The sequence below is a fragment of the Triticum dicoccoides genome, chromosome 7B (genome assembly GCF_002162155.2).
Source record: "Triticum dicoccoides isolate Atlit2015 ecotype Zavitan chromosome 7B, WEW_v2.0, whole genome shotgun sequence".
NCBI lineage: Eukaryota > Viridiplantae > Streptophyta > Magnoliopsida > Poales > Poaceae > Triticum > Triticum dicoccoides.
In genome coordinates, this window is record NC_041393.1 from 84,410,089 (window position 1) to 84,419,762 (window position 9,674).

Here is a 9,674-nt window from a genome sequence, read left to right on the forward strand (position 1 = left end):
TTTCTCCACCCGATCGAGCCAGATTAAATAGATTGTCCCAAATTGAAAAGGAAAGCATTACCCTTCAGCCGGCGGATGCAAGCGCAGCGTCCGTCACTTCTAGCGCCCACGTTGGCCACAAGTCCGCAACATCGCTCTTGTTGCAAGGAAGGCCAGACACGTGGATGAGTAGATCGGATGACCATCCTTGCGTCCATCCAACAATCGTTACGTGGCGAATATTTTCTACTTATCCACCGGTCGATATGTAGCGTGGCCCAAAGAAAAAACAGATTAAATAGAAGGAAGGTGGAGTGTATATCTACTACCACTATAAAAAAAGAGAGGGACAGATCCAAACAATCAGACCCATCCATTATCAAGATCTAATGGCCCTGAATCCTTAGGTGTTTAACGATAACAAGCCACGCAATAAGCCTCCATCGATCGCTAACCCACCTGCCGTTCGAAAAACAGAACCGCTGTCAACACCGCACGCCCGCACGACCCCTCGGCCCTCGCCCCCTCCATACCCTCCTCCCAACTGACGTTCCTGGGTCAGAGGTGGTTGTCTCAGCCGCCCCATGCCACGCCAATGGCAATGGCGGCGTGCACGACGATTTCCTCCACCAGATGCTCGGCAGCCTGCCGCCCTCGGCTTGACACGACCATGCCGCTAGGACGAAGCCTGAGGACCGCGCCCAGCCTGATGGGATAAAGCAGCAGCTGTTTAGGGGGCCGTACGACCTGTCGGTGATGCTGGCGTCGCGGCTTTGTCAGCACCAGATTAGCGGCATCCCGGCTGCGGCGTCACAGCGGCGAAGTAGAGATGGTGCTACAGAACCTCGCCGATCTGAGATAGGGCCACCACAACGACATGCTTCTCAAGGGCATGGGCTGCTCGCCATCCATCGGGGTCGACGGCGGCGGCGATGGCGTCCTGCTGCTCCCACTCACCCTTGGCAAGGGCGGATCGGGCGGCGACGTGCGTGCAGGTCTTTTTCTCTCGAATTAATCCAGTTGCAGCCCCCTGATCTTTTTCCTGAGAACAGCAGATGTTCTTGCAGCAGCAAACGGTGCCCATGCCGAACCAGACCTTTGGCGGAGTAGGAGGTGCTCCGGCTGCAGGGTGCAACCACAACAAGCCGGGGGAGGAGGAGGTGCTCCGGCTGCAGGGCGCAACCACCACAAGCCGGGCGAGGAGGAGGTGGCGCGCCGGCGCCGCCAAGGCAGCGGGTGCGCGCGCGGCCAGGCCAGACCACCAACCCACACAGCACCTCGGAGGGAGTGAACTATCTATCGAGCGACGCTCATATAGTTTTACTGTCAATTTGGCCGACAATTAACCTTATAGAATATAAAACCAAGGGGAGCAGTTAGCTTCTTAGCACTAATCTGATTAGTTTCCCGTGTTTTCGTCCTTTTAGTTGCCCATACTGTTCTTGTTCTTCTCTACTCATATGCAGTTCTATTTAGCTCCATGGACCTCTCTTCCTCTATAAACTGAATGCTGGATGATTTATTCTAATTAATTAATCATCTGGTCCTTGTCGCAGTTTTGCCGGGAGAGGATAGCCGAGAGGATAAAGGCCCTGCAAGAACTGGTGCCCAAGTTGAGCAAAGATATCAGCTGGAGAACGAGGCACAGATTGTGCTTGTAGCTAAGCTAGCTTAATTGGATTCTTCGAGATCCAAGTGGTCGAAGACGATAGCTACATCACTAAGGGTTTTGGTTGGGAAGCTGCTGCTTTATTATTGCATCAGTCAATGCTGACCAGGAATTAAAATAAGGGCTTCAACAGATGCCGATGCAACAAAAAGGATGGAGCCATCAGGTTGAGATTTCATGTGTGAGCAATTGTTGTACAATGAGATTTAATTGCCGGGAGTAAATTGTTTTGTACTATCAAATGTAGACTTCTATTAATAATATGTGTCGCTAAAGCTCCTTGAACTTTGCAGATGTCAATGAAAATGCTTAGTGGAAACAATGGACTTCTCAGTTTTAACATGTGCCATTTAAAAGATGTTGTAGCTTTCGGGCATATCAAACCTTGGAGCTGGAACATTGGCTTATCCCAAGAAGAAGCCAGTTTGATTGTATAGTACTTGTTGTTTCTCAAGATTTCAAAGGTACTTCAGGTACGAAAACAAAAATATTTATGGTTGGCCTACTAATTTTATAGTTTGGTTAAAAATCATTAAGGTGCAAGGATCTTATTGCATATTCATAATTGAAATTGGAAATGTGTTGAAGTATTTGATAACAACTTGTACCAACTTGTTGATAAACAATTATTGCCTTTAAACAGATTTCTCCCTGCATATTTTGTCGCAGTGGCTTGAATTTCTATGTTGCATCACTTGCGCAGAATGAAAATTGTATGAACCTGCACCGGATTGTGTATTTGTAGGAAGGTTGTCCTTCGTACGAGGATTGGAAGCTTCCTGCTCAGTGTTCTTTTTTATTTGTTGAAAAATTGTGTGTTTGTCCATTGTAGTTTTTGGGTTCACATAAAGTTTCTCTTTCCTTTTGCAGGCACAATGTAGAGATAATTATTTTCAAGAAAGTTGTTTTCGGGAAACAACTAACTCCATATGTTTGACCCATATCATTGTTCAACATAATTTTGTGCATATTGTCTCTATGTCATTTCATGATGTATTTTTTTCCTTTTAATATGGAATCGTTAGAGATGATGGGTTGCCATTTCTTTGCAAGTTCTAAGGAAAATGGTGTATTTGTCAAGACATGAGTTGGAGTTACTTCTACAACCTCTTCGATAAAGTGAGTCAAGGTATATTCGATTGCTTCTATAGGATGGTTATAAGAGCATCTCCAACAGGCGCACAAAATTTTTGCACCCTAAAATAGTTTTAGCGTGTCACTGTAGCACCTTTAACATGCTGGAACCAACATTGATTTACCAGATGCCCAAAAACGCGCGCCAAAAAAACACGCAGTATAAATTGTGAAGCGCGGGCATGCGATAGCTTTTTCATCGCACGCCCAACCTTTTTTTGCGCGCGCATTATTTTACAGCTTCTGCTGGAGCTGTCTGGCGCGCAAAAAAATGAATTTTAACGCGCGGAGCAATTTTTGGGCACCTGTTGGAGATGTTCTTACTGAACATATTTGGGAACCACGTATTTTTGTAAAATATTTTTGCTGAAACCTTATTCTAGATTTATTTACCTTGAAGTGGATTTTTATCCTGGTTTATATTTGTTAAAACGTGCGTTGCACGTGCATACTTACTAGTTGGAAAGAAAAGAAACATAACAGCCCAGAATGTCCCATTCGAGTTTATCTTTTTTCCCCACTTTACTTCTTTTTTGTGGGGATTTTTCGAGTTTACTTCGACCCAAACAAATCCAACATGAGTGACACGAGCAAAGAGCCAAGAAACAACACTAAAACCAAATTGAAGCTGACACTAGAGGAAAAACACCAACGGCATGTGGAAAACAGAAAAGCGGTGAGAACATTATTCCTAGACGGGGACAACATCACCGCCTCACCGCGCACAAGCCAAACTTGAAGAATCCAAGAGATCCTAAAAAAGTCACTCACGTCATTGTACGATAAGATTGGGCTTGATGTCGATCTCGCTGCCGTCCAGGACCATGAACCGACTCCCTCTTCTCTGGTGACCTAGCCAGGTCGTGCCGTTGTTGAAGATTATCGGGCTGGATCATCAACACCCCCGTCAAGCATCGCCTGCCGACGGCAGCAGCCCAACCACGCATCACCGTCTTCTTCCCGCACCAGCCCACCACCTCTTCCATACCAGGCTCTTGGTGAGCAGCGGCCTCCCAACCACCACCAACGCCGTTGAAAGCGCAATCACGCCATTAATCATATTTTGATTTTGATGACATTATACATATAGGGGACTAACTATATTTGCTAAGTAAATACACAAGGTCTTAGTCCTTTGGCAACTATGTGTGTGGATCGTGGACCCACCAAATGAATATGACTCGAGCAAGGTGAGGATAAGATAAGAATCATAGTTGTTTCAATTACTTTTGAGTTATAGGGATCCCACACTATAAGAGGGGATCAAATGTGTTCATGATAGATTTGCTCAAGCCAATATCTTCCTACCGCTATTTCACTCACATCACTACAAAAAAAAGAAGGAAATATGCCTTAGAGGCAATAATAAAGTTGTTATTTTATATTTCCTTATTCATGATAAAGGTTTATTATTCATGCTAGAATTGTATTGATTGGAAACTTAAATACATGTGTGAATACATAAACAAATACCGTGTCCCTAATGAGCCTCTACTAGACTAGCTTGTTAATCAAAGATGATTATGGTTTCCTAACCATAGACATGTGTTGTCATTTGATAACGGGATCACATCATTAGGAGAATGATGTGATGGACAAGACCCACCCATTAGCTTAGCATATTGATCGTTCAGATTATTGCTATTGCTTTCTTAATGTCAAATACATATTCCTTCGACTATGAGATTATGCAACTCCCGGATACCGGAGGAATACCTTGTGTGTTATCAAACGTCACAACATAACTGGGTGATCATAAAGATGCTCTACAGGTATCTCCGAAGGTATTTGTTGAGTTGGCATAGATCGAGATTAGGATTTGTCACTCCGAGTATCGGAGAGGTATCTCTGGGCCCTCTCGGTAATACACATCATAATAAGCCTTGCAAGCAAAGTGACTAATGAGTTAGTTGCAAGATGATGTATTACAGAACGAGTAAAGAGACTTGTCGGCAGCGAGATTGAACTAGGTATGAAGATACCGACGGTCGAATCTCGGGCAAGTAACATACTGATAGACAAAGGGAATTAGTATGTTGTCATAATGGTTCGACCGATAAAGATCTTCGTAGAATATGTAGGAACCAATATAGGCATCCAGGTTACGCTATTGGTTATTGACCGGAGAGGTGTCTCGGTCATGTCTACATAGTTCTTGAACCAGTAGGGTTTGCACGCTTAACGTTCGTTGACGATATAGTGTTATATGAGTTATATGATTGGGTGACCGAATGTTGTTTGGAGTCCTGGATGAAATCACAGACATAATGAGGAGTCTCAGAATGGTCAATAGGTAAAGATTGATATATAGGACGATGGTATTCAGACACCGGAAGTGTTTCGGAGTGTACCTGGTAGTCGTCAGAGTACCGGAGGGGTGCCGAACACCCCCGGGAGGTTAGTGGGATATTGGGCCATTTGAGGGGAGCACACCAGCCCACAAGGGGCTGGTGCACCCCCCATGGCAGCCACCCAAGTGGGGGAAAGGAAAGGGGGGGATTCGGCCTCCCCCTTCCTCCCCTCTTCCCCTTTTCCTTTCCTCCTCCGGCAAATATGGCAGGGGGGCGTGGCCAAGGGCAGGAGCCTAAGTAGGATTCAGAACTACTTGGGGCGCCCCTTGGCCTCTCCCCTCTCCCTCCCACCTATATATATGTGGGAGGGGCGCCTAGCACAACACAACATTGTCTTAGCCGTGTGCGGTGCCCCCCCTCCACCGTTTACACCCCCGGTCATATTTTCGTAGTGCTTAGACGAAGCCCTGCAGAGATAACTTCACCATCACCGTCACCATGCTGTCGTGCTGCCAAAACTCATCCACTACATCGCCGTCTTGCTGGATCAAGAAGACAGAGGACGTCACCGAGCTGAACGTGTGCTGAACGCGGATGTGTCATACGTTCGGTACTCGATCGGTTCGATCGCGAAGAAGTTCGACTACATCAACCGCGTTACTAAACGCTTTCGCTTACGGTCTACGAGGGTACGTAGACACACTCTCCCCTATTGTTACTATGCATCTCCATGGATAGATCTTGCATGTGCGTAGAATTTTCTTTTCCATACAACGTTTCCCAACAGAAAATTCAATCAATACCAAAGATACCTACCTAAATACACTGCCTAAAAGGCAAAACTGTTAGAACCCATGTCATATGTCAGACTATCTGGATTGCTACCAGGACGTCCGGTTATCCGGCCGCAAGACAACAGAAGGTGTGCCCCCAAGACGGACCATCCAGGGTCTTTCCCGGACATCTGGGGGCGTTCCGAACAACTAAAGAAAGAACATATTTCATCCAGTCTAGCCCAGACACGTCCGGATAAACCGCCTCAAAACATGTGTAAGTTTTCTTCGCTGATTGCTTGCTTTGGTTTCCACCTTGGTTGTTCGGGTATCTGCCGGATTGTCATGGTTCTGTCCTAGACGATCAGACAATCTGTGACACCCTTCAAGTATGAAATGGTTGTTCAAGTATCACAAAGGGTTGCATCTCGATCGTCTGATCGAAAAAAATTATATGCACAATGTTGTTTTCTTGGGTCACTATAAATACCTCTCTTCCACTCCGTGGAAGGGTTGACCACTTCACTCAAAACACCCCAAGAATGACAAGTGACCCCTCGCAATCTCCCTGTACTAAATCGTAGAACCCAGAGATATTCTTGAGAGTTCTTGAGATAAATTTCACCAAGTGGATCATTCTCTCTTCCTTCGTTGACCAAAGTGTTTTGTGATTTTGAGAAAGTCTTGAGCTTTTTTCCGTTGGTCTTGTTACTCTTGGAGGTTAGAGACTCCTACATGGTAGGAATGCTCCGATGAGGAATAAAAGTGTGATTTACCTCGAAAATTTTGTGAAGCTTTGGAGCCCCCCTCGAAGTCTACCACTGGTGATGGAGAATCACATTTGCTGTGATATCTAAAGGGGAATAGGGTGAGCCTTTGTGGTAGCATCCACCCCTCCACCAACGTTGACTAGCTTCCCTCAAAAGAAGTGGACATCAGGATACATCATTGCCTCCAGAGTTTCGGTTATGTCTAACCCTTGCTCCTTACTTGTGGTTACTTTGGTCACTACTGTTGCTATCATCTATTTTACAACTTAACTCACCTTTGCAACCGTTAGGCCTACATTTATATTGTGCACATGCCTAAAATTGATAATCAGTAATTGTACATATTCACCTCCTATAGGTCTATCTCGATCCTTTAAGTCGCGCGGGCTTTGCTCGACGACTAACCCTGACGACGAGGAGATGGATCGGATCACGAGATGGCGGCTAGGATTAGGTCGCTCGTGCCTATTCTCGCGGAACGTGTTGTGTTGTGATCCAAATTCAAGTATAGTTAAAGAGAAAGGCTAACTTCTGACTCGCTATGCTCTGCTTCGGCCCAAGATAGTACAGATCAATATTCACCTAGGTCATGTGTGCTATATATATCCTTTGTAAGCCGTCACACGAATAAGTTGATGAGTTGTAAATCCCTGATGTTTGTAACCTCCCTCGATATAGTGAAGATTTGCTGGCTGATGCCCGTGGTTTTTTCCCCTTCGTGTTGGAGGAGTTTTGCATGTTAAATCTCGTGTCTCCTACATGTTTTCGTTCTTCGTCGTGTTGACTTGCCTATTCTATCTCTAACAGAACGTTTTGTGTAGTTTTGACTCCTTTTGTTAAACTCTCATGAAATAAAACAACACATAAGACAACATCGACCAGTCTGCTGCCAACACGGAGTGAACACACACACACACACACACACACACACACACACACACAACACAGAGTGAACACACACACACACACAACACGGAGTGAACACACACACGCACGCGCGCACACACACACACACCACGATTAAGGTTGTTAGAATCACAAATTTGTATCGGATCGAACCTCCGATGGCAGCATAGCAAATAGTAGAATCTTAACTATCGTAAGATCTTAGAAACGTAGATTTTACGAACTAAAATCGTAGAATCTGAGGGGTTAATTTGGATCGTAAAGTCGTATAATTGTACAACAGAATCATGATTTTTTTTTTGCATGGTAATACGTTTCTTATTTATAAAATAAAGATCCGGTTATAAGGCACGTAAGCACTGACATTACAAGACTGAAAAGATAGGATAATCCTATGCAAAATACCAGCGCCTGTTCCTCTCCTCCGGCACCATCGAAGCGGCCACCAAAGGAAAATAAAACAGATCACCTCTTCACCCGAGCTCGACGCGGCTCCATCGCTGATCAGTAGCTTTCCGGACCTCGAAAGTAGTTTGCCAGAAGCAAAACCATTACCGTTGAAAGAATCAGACCGAGGCAACATGTCCTCGGACATGCCATCGGACTCTAGATCTGACACCCCCGCACAACAACGATGTCGAAGGAGGAAACCAGAACTGTCAGCCACCAACCACAAACCCAGCACGGGATGCACCATCTTCCAGCTGTCACTTGCGCAGACAACCCTCTGCGCATACTCCTGGATGACAAAACCTCCCTACCCCGCCGTGATATCGGAGACAATGCCACAACAACGGGGACAGATTCTGACAACTTTGTTGCGAAGAGAACTACTGCCTACGCAACAAATACATATACATAGCCAGGAACAAACTAGCATGTTTAATTGTCCGCGTGTTGCAACTGAGGCTATATATTTGATTGTTTCAACACCAATCGGGTCCGACATAAATCGTATGCCCATCACATTTTTAGATTTTGATCAGATTTGATTATATTTGAGTATGGGTATGTAAAGACTGACATTTTTTATTCAGTTGAATTTTGTAAATATTTGATTTGGGCATGGATATGGGAAGATAAGAGAATATTGATTTGGTTGACATTTCTGTAAAATTTGATTTTAGTTAACATTTTGATAGATTTGATTTGATTTGATTTTGAGTTAAAACAAGACGTGGCGACCCAGCGTGACCAAAGAGAGAAAAAACACGTCCATGAAATTTGGACCTTTCCACGGGGAAGAGGAAGAAGGCGTCCATTTTAAACGTGCTCCAGGCCCTTCCAGCCGCCGTCCGCGTCCGTCTCCGCGGTCGACGTGGACCAACTCCCGCGGTCGCGTCACATCGACGGCCGCTACCTCCCAGCGCCAGCCGACCCCTTCCTCGTGGCCGTCCGATCGCCCCGCCGAATATCCCTCGGTTCCTCGTGCCACGACCCGCACCTTCCAGGAAAAGGACGAGACATTTTACATCCAACCCCCCTTTACAACCTCCTATTATCCTTAACAAAGGCCAGTCACGTATCCAGTGCACGTGACAAGGACTAATATGTTAATATAATTCTTAGAGGGGCTCCCCGGTGAGTGCGGAAAGGAGGGAACCCGAAACTTATTGAACCCTTTTTCGGCCTCGGCTGGGGTGGGAGGAGAGAGAGAACGGAGCAAACGACGCCGAGCCGGAGCACGCGTTCTACGCCCCTCTCCCTCTCCCTCTCTCTCACGGGAGGCGAGTGCGAGGGCGGAGGCGAGGCGAGGCGCGGGGGGTCGGGTTTTGGGAGGCTGATCGAGCAGGGGATCCGCCGCCCCTCCATCCCCTCCGGGTCTCGTGGCAGGCGCGGGGGCTCCGGGTCGGTTGGTCTTTGATCCCGCGCCCCCAGATCAGCAGGGATCGCGCGCGGATCCTAGGCCGGCCTCGGTCGCCGCTCTCGCCCCGGAGTTCTCCCTGATCCGTTGGATAGGTATGGTGATTTTATTCAGCTTTCCTTCGTTGGTGTATGAGAGTTTTTTTTCGTGAATGTGAGTTGGCCAGTGACGATTTTGTTGATTTTGCGTGGAGGGGAGGGGTGGTGAATCCTTTTTAGGCAGAGTTTGCTGCTCAGCAAATTCCAGTATGCATGACGTCTGAATCGTCCCACACGGTTGGGGTGGTTG

The 9,674-nt window shown here is 46.4% G+C and overlaps 1 protein-coding gene and 1 long non-coding RNA gene across 2 annotated transcripts in view; both read left to right on the top strand.

Moving 5' to 3' along the window:
• The first annotated feature begins 1,134 nt into the window (after positions 1-1,134).
• Positions 1,135-2,609, top strand: LOC119335984. The gene is made up of 3 exons (XR_005162147.1): positions 1,135-1,814; positions 1,942-2,112; positions 2,519-2,609. It is a non-coding gene; the product is annotated as an uncharacterized LOC119335984 (long non-coding RNA).
• A 6,568-nt stretch (positions 2,610-9,177) lies between these two features.
• LOC119337917 (fatty-acid-binding protein 2-like) overlaps positions 9,178-9,674 on the top strand; it is a 4,662-nt gene continuing 4,165 nt past the window's right edge. The window contains exon 1 of the mRNA XM_037610186.1: positions 9,178-9,481. The gene's annotated coding sequence lies outside the window, so the exon portion shown is untranslated. The remainder of the gene's footprint in view (positions 9,482-9,674) is intronic.